Here is an 8,766-nt window from a genome sequence, read left to right as displayed (position 1 = left end):
CTTTGATCAGCTAGATAAATTGAAAAAAAAAAATGAAGAAAATGAATTTGCTTTTCTCTAAAGTTTTTTAATCTTCAACTGCTCTTATTTTATTTTCAAATATTTTGGAATTTCATAAAACTTTTATTTTTAACTTAATTTTTAAAAACATTTTGAAATAGTTGCAGATCACAGGAAACTGCAAAAAATAGTACAGAGAGATCCTCTCACACAGTTTCCCCCAGGGGTAAGTTCTTGTATGAATAGACACAATATCATGATCAGGATAAGGTAATGATGTTGCCTACTTCATTTTGGAGGTGTGTACTTTGTATCTTCTTTCTCTTTATCTCTGTCAGTCTTAGCAGAAGCCTGTCAATTCTGTTGAAGTGTTCAAAGAACCAGCTTTTTGTTTTACTGATTTTCTCTATTGTTTCTCTGTTTTAATTTTTGTTGAATTCTCCTTTCATATTTCTTTTTTTCCCTGCTTGCTTTGTGCTTATTTGTTCATTTTCTGATTTCTTGAGGTAGGAGCTTATTATTGATTTGAGAACTGTTTACCTCAATTCACTTAGTGTTATAAATTTCCCTCAGCAATAGCTTAGCTGCATTCAACAAATTTTGACATGTTGTACTTTTATTTTTGTTCAGTTCTATGTATTTTTAAAATTTCCTCTGAGTCTTCCACTTCCATCTATGAATTATTTAAGAGAATGTTGTTTAATTTCCAAGTTTTGGGAGATTTTCCTCATATCTTTCTGTTACTGACTTCTAATTTGATTTCTTTATGGTTGGAAGATATACACTGCATGATTTTGATTCTTTTAAATTTGTTGAGATTTGTTTTATGACCCAGGATATACATTCAGCCCTCCATTTCCTTAGGTTCTACATCTGGAAATTCAACCAACCACAGATCAAAAATATTTGAGAAAAAGAAAAAAATTCCAGAAAGTTCCAAAAAGCAAAACTTGAGTTTGCCACATGGGCTGACAACTATTTACAGAGCATTTACATTGTGTTGGGTATTATAAGTAATCTATAGATGAGTTACATTACATGGGAGGCTGTTTTAGGTTGTATGCAAATACTTCACAATTTTATATAAGGGACTTGAGCATCCTTTGATACTGGTATCTGTTGTGTGGGGGTGGGGGAATCCCAGAACCAATTCCCCCAAGGTAGACTATAGGCTACCTTGGTGGTTGTGCCACCATGTTATATCCTGATAAACTGATTGTAAGTTGAAAATATCATAAATGGAAAATGCATTTAATACATCTAATCTGTTGAACAACATACCTTGGCTTAGCCTAACTTAAATGTGCTCAGAATGATTACATTATCATACAGTTGGGCAAAATGATCTAACATAAATCCTGTTGTATAGTAAAGGGTCAAATATCTCATGTAAGGTATTGAATACTATACCAAAAGTTAAAAACAGAATTATTGTTATGTATAGGAGTGTGAGGCTCACTGGGAGGTGTGGCTCACTGCCACCACCTAGCATCATGAGAGAGTGTCCTAATGCATGTCACTAGCCCAGGAAAAGATCAAAATTTAAAGTCTGAAGTACAGTTTCTACCAAATATGTATAGTTTCTGCATCATGGTAAAGTAAAAAAAAAATTAAGTCAGAGGAACTTTCCTGGTGGTCTAGCGGTTAAGAATCTGTCTTGCAATGCAGGGGATGCGAGGGAAGTAAGATGCTGTATGCCATGTGCAACTAAGCCCTTGAGCTGCAACCACTAAGCCCGTAAGCCATGACTAGAGAGTCCGTGTGCCACAAGGAAAGATCCCTCATGCTGCAACTAAAACTTGAAGCAGCCAAATAAATAGATAAATAAATATATTTTTAAAATTGTAAGTCAAACTATTGTTAAGTCAGGGGCCATCTGTATTCTGTACACACTGATCATTATGTTATTATTTATCAATATATTTTATAGATATCTATCACGTGTGTGCATGCTAATAAGTCACCTCAGTCGTGTCTGTCTCTTTGAGACCCTATGGACTATAGCCCACTAGGCTCCTCTGTCCATGGGGATTCTCTGGGCAAGAATACTGGAGTGGGTTGCCATGCCCTCCTCCAGGGGATCTTCCCGGCCCAGGGATGGAACCAGTGTCTTTTATTTCTCCTGCATTGGCAGGCAGGTTCTTTACCACTAGCACCATCTGGGAAGCCCAGATATTTATTAGGTCCCATTGACTGATAGTGTTTTTTTCCTAAGTATTTATTTATCTGTTTGGCTGTGTCAGGTTCAGTTACCAAATGTGGTGTCTATTTCCCTGACCAGGGATTGAAGCTGGGCTCCCCACATTGGGAGCATGGAGCTGTAACCACTGGACCACCAGGGAAGTTGTCCAGTTTTTCATTATTCTTGAACATTTTCTGTCTGGCAGTTCTATTATTAACGCTATAACCTCTGATGGTCTTTCTTCATTACAAATGCTCTTGATATTCCACTTAACTTGATTTTACCACATATACATTTTGTGTAGGGCTAGAGCCGCCTATTAGAATTATCTGGGAGCTTTAAAAGATGCTGATGACTGGGCCACATTTCCAATCAGTTAATCAGAATCTGTAGGGGTGAGTGCTGGGCATTAATCCTTTTAAAAAACTCCCCAGGTGACTCTGTTGTACAACTATGGTTGAGGACCACCAGGTAAAGTCTCCACAACATGATGCAACCCAAGCCTCCCAGGTAACTAACCTAAGCAGAGACACATGGTTAAAAGTAATGTCTGGAGCAGCCCTGTCCAGTGAGCTGAGACGGTGGATAGTGGTCTGCCTCTGCGGTGTCTAAGGAGTAGCATGAGCCACTTATGGCTACTGAGAACTTGAAATGTGGTGAGTGAGACTGAATAACTGAAGCTTTACTTTTATTTTAAGTAGCTTAAATTTAATCAGCCACATGTGGCTAGTGGTGACCACATTGGATAGGCAGTTCTGGATTCTTAAGACATTTTCTGTCTTGTTTTACCAGAAAAAGAAATGTGTTTTTACCCAAACTTTCTAATGATAAATGATTCTAAGTGAAAACCTCAGTTAAAATGTATTTTTTTCATAATGCGTTTATCAGCAAAACACATGAATTAATGTTTTTTCTGTCTGTGAAGTGAGACCTTAAGAAATAGTTCAAAGCACCTCTTTGATGACAAAGTTGCACTGATGAAAAATATTTGTAAATGATGCTGCTAACGAATAACACTTGTACCAGAAAATAAACTTACATTTTCTTTCAAGTACTTATGTGTTATCTGTGGCTTTTAAAGCAGACTCCCAATATCCCAGTGGTTCTGCTAATCTCTCCACTTAGTAAAGCTTTTAGTTACCATGAGTGCAGTTGTAACAGTAAAAAGATTCAAATTCAAATGTGTTGGATCCAAAGAACGCTTACAATTACGTGTAAGCTGTAGGCAAGGTGGAGTAAATGCACGCATCTTGGCTTCTCGGTGTTTGCAGCAAGATGGATGTATTTATAAAATGAGCCATTACTTCACCAGGGAGTAATTCCTCAGACAATGACTTACCATGGCTAGGCTGGGCAAAAGTGTCTTGATGATAAGTCTGAAATAGAGAATTTTACATACTAAATGTCAGGCAATGGAAAAACAGCGTTCTCTTTATTTTGAAGCATTTATTCATCCTCTGGTTATTTTTAAATGCAATTTTTGGTAATGGAATAAAACTAGAAAGAGTAGGTGAGCTATCATAAGTTCATCTAGAAAAAGGGGCTACAAAGGTTCAGTTATGCAAAATAAGTAAGTTCTGGAAAACCATAATATAGCATTGTGCCTACAGCTAACAATACTATGTTTTACACTTAAACTCTGCTAAAAGAGTAGTCCTTAAGTGTTGTTAACACAGAAACTTGTAATGGTATTAAAAGAACAAAAGAAGTGATGGGTATGTTTATGGCCTTGAAGGTGGCTATGGTGTCACAGGTGTATCCTATCTCCAGATTCATCTAGTTGTATACAGTAAATATGTATAGCTTTTAATATGTCAGTTATACTTCAATAAAATGGTTTAAAAACAAAATAAAATTACAGGAAAAAGGCTATAATGAAAATTATTGCTTTGATTCTTCTTTCTAAAAACATTTCTGAGAAATTGAAATAATAAATATAGTATGAAGACTGGATATAATATTTTCATATTTTGTCACTTAGTAGAAAATACACTGCTACATTAACAGTGCATTTAAATTTGGCAGAAAATGTTGGGGAAAAAAGTCCTTGATGGAAAGATTATGAGTTCTTCCTTTTTTTAAAAAAATTAATTAATTAATTTATTTTTTCCTATTTATTTTTATTAGTTGGAGGCTAATTACTTTACAATATTGTAATGCTTCCTTCCCACAGACACTTCAGTTCTAAGAACTGAGACCTTTAATTTTCAGTCAGGCCCATTTAAGTCCTGAGAAGATCCTAACCAATCCTAAGTCTGTATAAACAGGCTTTTCATTAGTTGGTTAAATATGAAACCAATATGCAGTCAAAAAAGTCTGATGCATGCATTGAGAGAAATGCCCAGCAGGTGGGGAGAAGAGCTCTCCTGCACTAGCTAAGTCCTTGTTTTCCTCCGATCAGGTGGAACTTCTCTTGTCCTCACCAGATCCCACCTCTCCTCCCACAACTGCGTCTTCACTTTTCCCTGCTCCTAAAGGTGCATGAATCCAGCTCCAAATTCTAACCTGACCATAGAGTACTGGTGCCATCCCACTGGGGAGCTGGACAAAATCATGAAGAGCACTTGGTTTTATGATAGTGAGCTAGATAACAAGGTGAAAAGTATCTCTAAGTGAGTGTTGTTGTTGTTAAATCACTAGGTCTTATCCGATGCTTTGCAACCCCTTGGACTGTAGCATGCCAGGCTTTTCCATCCTCTACTGTTTCCCGGAGTTTGTTCAAATTCATGTTCATTGAGTTGGTAATGCTATTTAGCCATCTCATTCTCTGCCACCCCTTTCTCCTTTTGCCTCCAATCTTTCTCAGCAGCAAGGTCTTTTCCAGTGAGTAGGCTTTTCACATCACGTGGCCAAAATATTGTGAAAGATTAAGAGTCTTCTCCAGCGCCACTTGGCTTTCCTGATAGCTCAGTTGGTAAAGAATCTGCCTGCAATGCAGGAGACCCCGGTTCAATTCCTTGGTCAGGAAGATCCCCTGGAGAAGGGATAGGCTACCCACTCCAGTATTCTTGGGCTTCCCTTGTGGCTCAGTTGGTAAAGAGTCTGCCTGCAATGTGGGAGATCTGGGTTCGATCCCTGGGTTTGGAAGATCCCCTGGAAAAAGGAAAGGCTACCCATTCCAGTATTCTGGCCTGGAGAATTCCATGGGCTGTATAGTCCATGGGGTTGCAAAGAGTCCCACGCTACTGAGTGACTTTCACTTTCACCACAATTCAAAAGTCTCAGTTCTTCAGCATTCAACCTTCTTTATGGTCCTACTCTCACATCTGTACATGACCACTGGAAAAACCATAGCTTTGACTAGATAGACCTTTGTAGGCAAAGTGAATATTCTAGGTAAATAGTCATATGATGTTTTCATCTCATTATTTTAAAGCTTTTAAGACACACTCTCTTCTGTCTTCAATTACACTAAATCTGTAGCCACAGCCCATCTCTCTCTCTTAAGCTCCTGATACATATTCACAACTTGCATTCATGGCTCAAAGCTTGCTCAGTACATCCAAACCCAGATTCATGACACTTCCTGTTCAAATTATTCGTGTCCCTTATACCCAGTGCTAATTAATGATTTAATCATTGATCCTGCCACTCAAACTGGGAATCTTAGAATTGTTTGTGACTTTTGTTTCTTAATCACTCTTATCAAATTTATTTGATATTGGGCATTGCATGGGTATTTTTACTTTTAACTAGCACCTCAGGGATCCTTACACAGAGTTTGGGGCTTTCTTTGAGCAATCCTTTCTGCTCCCTAGAGCGGGAACCTCCATTCTGCATTCATTTTATTTTTACTGACTCATCCCTTGGTCTGTAAGGATGCTCAAATTTTCCCCACTAAAAAGAGAATCCTTGCTCAGCCTCCTTCCTCTGTATTCTTTTATAGTCAAGATCTCTTGAAAAAATAAGCCCATGTTGAGTCTATTTCTTCACCCTCATTCACTCTTTGGTTCTCTGAAATCCAGTATGTGTCCCCACCACTTCACACATACTTTTGTTTCCCTTAAAACAAACAACCCAAACTCAAACCTAAACCCTCTAATGAAGGCCACAGAGTCCTGCATGACTTGGTCTGCTATCCCCTTTGTATAGCTCTGTCCTATTTCTCATCACTTACTGCCTGACAGTCCTGGACTTTCTTACAGTTTCTTGATGTGCAGAGCTCTGCGCTGCCTCAGGGCCTTTGCACTGCTGCTGTCTGGACCATGATGCCCTCTGCCTGCTTCCTCCTCCTAGCTTCTCATTTGGATATCAAAGCAACATCTTCCTCGCTTCCCCACTTGGCTCCCAGGGTCCTGGTAGAAGTGAAGAGTTCCTGGGTTTGAGGGCTTTGACTTACAGCATCCCTGCATGTGCTGCCCTGGCTCCCAAGTGCAGTACTTATGAGATTCTCATTTTTGCTGCATTTACCTTTCCTTCTTTGGGGATGCAAATCTACTAGCAATAAAAATATCCAACAGGGTAATAATGTATACAACATACATTATCAGTGTTCCTAACAATGTTAAATGTTGATGGGACTTAACTTCTATTTTGAAGGGACCCTTTAAAAAGTCTTTTTTTTTTTTTTTTAAGCTCAGCCTATCTAAATAGATACCTAAAGTGCATAGACACACACAGCCCACAACAAAAACTTTAACAAATCATTAGATCTGCCCCTCAAGAGGCTTTCTTAGCAGATGAGACACGCTGGGTGAGACTACGCACTCTATTGTTTCATTATTCAGGACCATTTTGAAATGTAATACAAATGCAACAGAAATAATACATATTCAAGAGAGTAAAGTAAATGATCGCTATTGTTAAACAAGGTTAGAAAACCCATAAGAATCACTCTCCTGGGACTATTTTAATAGATTGGTTGGATATGAAATAAAATAAGTATTAAAAAACAGATAACATGGCTTACTTACTATATGCTTACAGTTATCATCCTATAATGCTGAAAAGATAGAGGAACTCAAGACATACACTAGTCAATTCTTAGTAAGTCTTTGATACTTTTTTTGCAGTTTCCAGTACCACTGCTAACTCAGTCCAGGCCCTTCATATATTTAATCTGATTTACTGGTAATGAACTGTTCCCATTCCTAAGATCTAATTGCTGATCAGATGAGGACAAAGGATCATTCATAAATTTACTGAACATCATTACTCTGTAATAAGCCTTGTGCTAGATGCCTGGACTGGAGTGGCAAAGACCTAGTGCTACTCCAAGGACACACAGAGAAAGAGGTGGAAAGATCCCAGATTTGGTGATGGGAATAGAAATAGGATTCATAGAGTAAGAAAGAGTTTGGGGGAAAGGTGGTGAGTTCAGACTTGGACACCAAGGACTTGCATTTCCAAAGAGCAATCCAGAGGGTGATGCCCAATAAAGAACTGGAAACAAGGGACTGGATCAGAAATACAGACCAGAATCTGAGATGGACTCAGAGCCAGGCCCAAAGTTGCTACTGAAGTTCTGATAGTTGGTCCTAGTTCCCTAAGGAAACACACACGAAAGAGGGAAATTCTCGAGACCAAAACTTGAATATGAGTTGGAATCCGTAGGAAGAAATAGAACAGTGGAGAAGAAACCAAGGTCTTCAGAAAACTTGTGAGAGCCAAGGTATGCCCAGGAGACAGGGCCAGGGAGCATCAGCGGCAGGTGAGGCAGCAAGGCCAGAGAACGGCTTTGATGTTGTGATGAGAGATGCTGAGAACAGCTGTTTGTCAGAGGGAGGAGGGGAAAACTCTCTGCTGGGGGATCAGGAGTCAAAGTTGGAGTGGAGGCTGCAAGGGCCCTGATCTGGGGGATGCTGGTGGTAGATGGAAGGGCCCGAGGATGTGAGGGTGAGACTGATGATGTTGGAAGATGGTGGGGGATTCTCCACATGGAGGCTGGCCTGCAAGGGTGAGAAAGGAGAAAGAAAGACTGGGGGAGGTAAGAATACATGAGGTGAGAAGGAGAGAAGAGAAGAGGGGGAAGGCTTTTCTTGGGTGTCTTCAATCATTTTACAAAACTAGGAGGACAGGCAATTTGATAAAAGTGGAAGGGGCAGAGGTGTCAGGGCTTGAAGCACGTGATTGGAGCAGTCACTTTAGACAAGAAAAGATGAACAAAGCTGTGAAGGTCCTCCGAGGGTCAAATTATAGTTAGCACACATTCTGAAAATCAAAACAGCAGAGCCTTATGACTTCCTCCAGAAATTCTTAGACAAGAAAAGGATGGTATGCTGAAAAAGCAGCAGCTGTAGGATTCAAAAATGACCTAGGATTAAATGTAGGATTTTAAATGACCTAGACTGGGGAGATAAGTGACAGCAAAAAAGACAAGATGAACCAGGGGAACAAGAAAGGTTTTAAGGCCAGGAGACTAGGAGACAAAAATCTCTGTATCTTTGGAAGGAGACACGCCATTTCAAGAGCCAATGATGCTTCCCCTTCTCTCTTATCTGCTTGTCCATTCCTCCTCTTGGGTGCTGGTGGCAAGCAGGTTGTAGCTACAAGCAGCTTAGAGAAGCCCATATTCCTGGAGGCTGTCTCTCTGGGATGCCTGGGTCTCCCTCGGTTTATGTCAGTGTCTGTACTGCAAGAGAGCA

Source organism: Cervus canadensis, chromosome 17 (assembly GCF_019320065.1).
Source record: "Cervus canadensis isolate Bull #8, Minnesota chromosome 17, ASM1932006v1, whole genome shotgun sequence".
NCBI classification, from domain to species: Eukaryota; Metazoa; Chordata; class Mammalia; order Artiodactyla; family Cervidae; genus Cervus; species Cervus canadensis.
Note: the sequence above shows the minus strand (reverse complement) of the source record.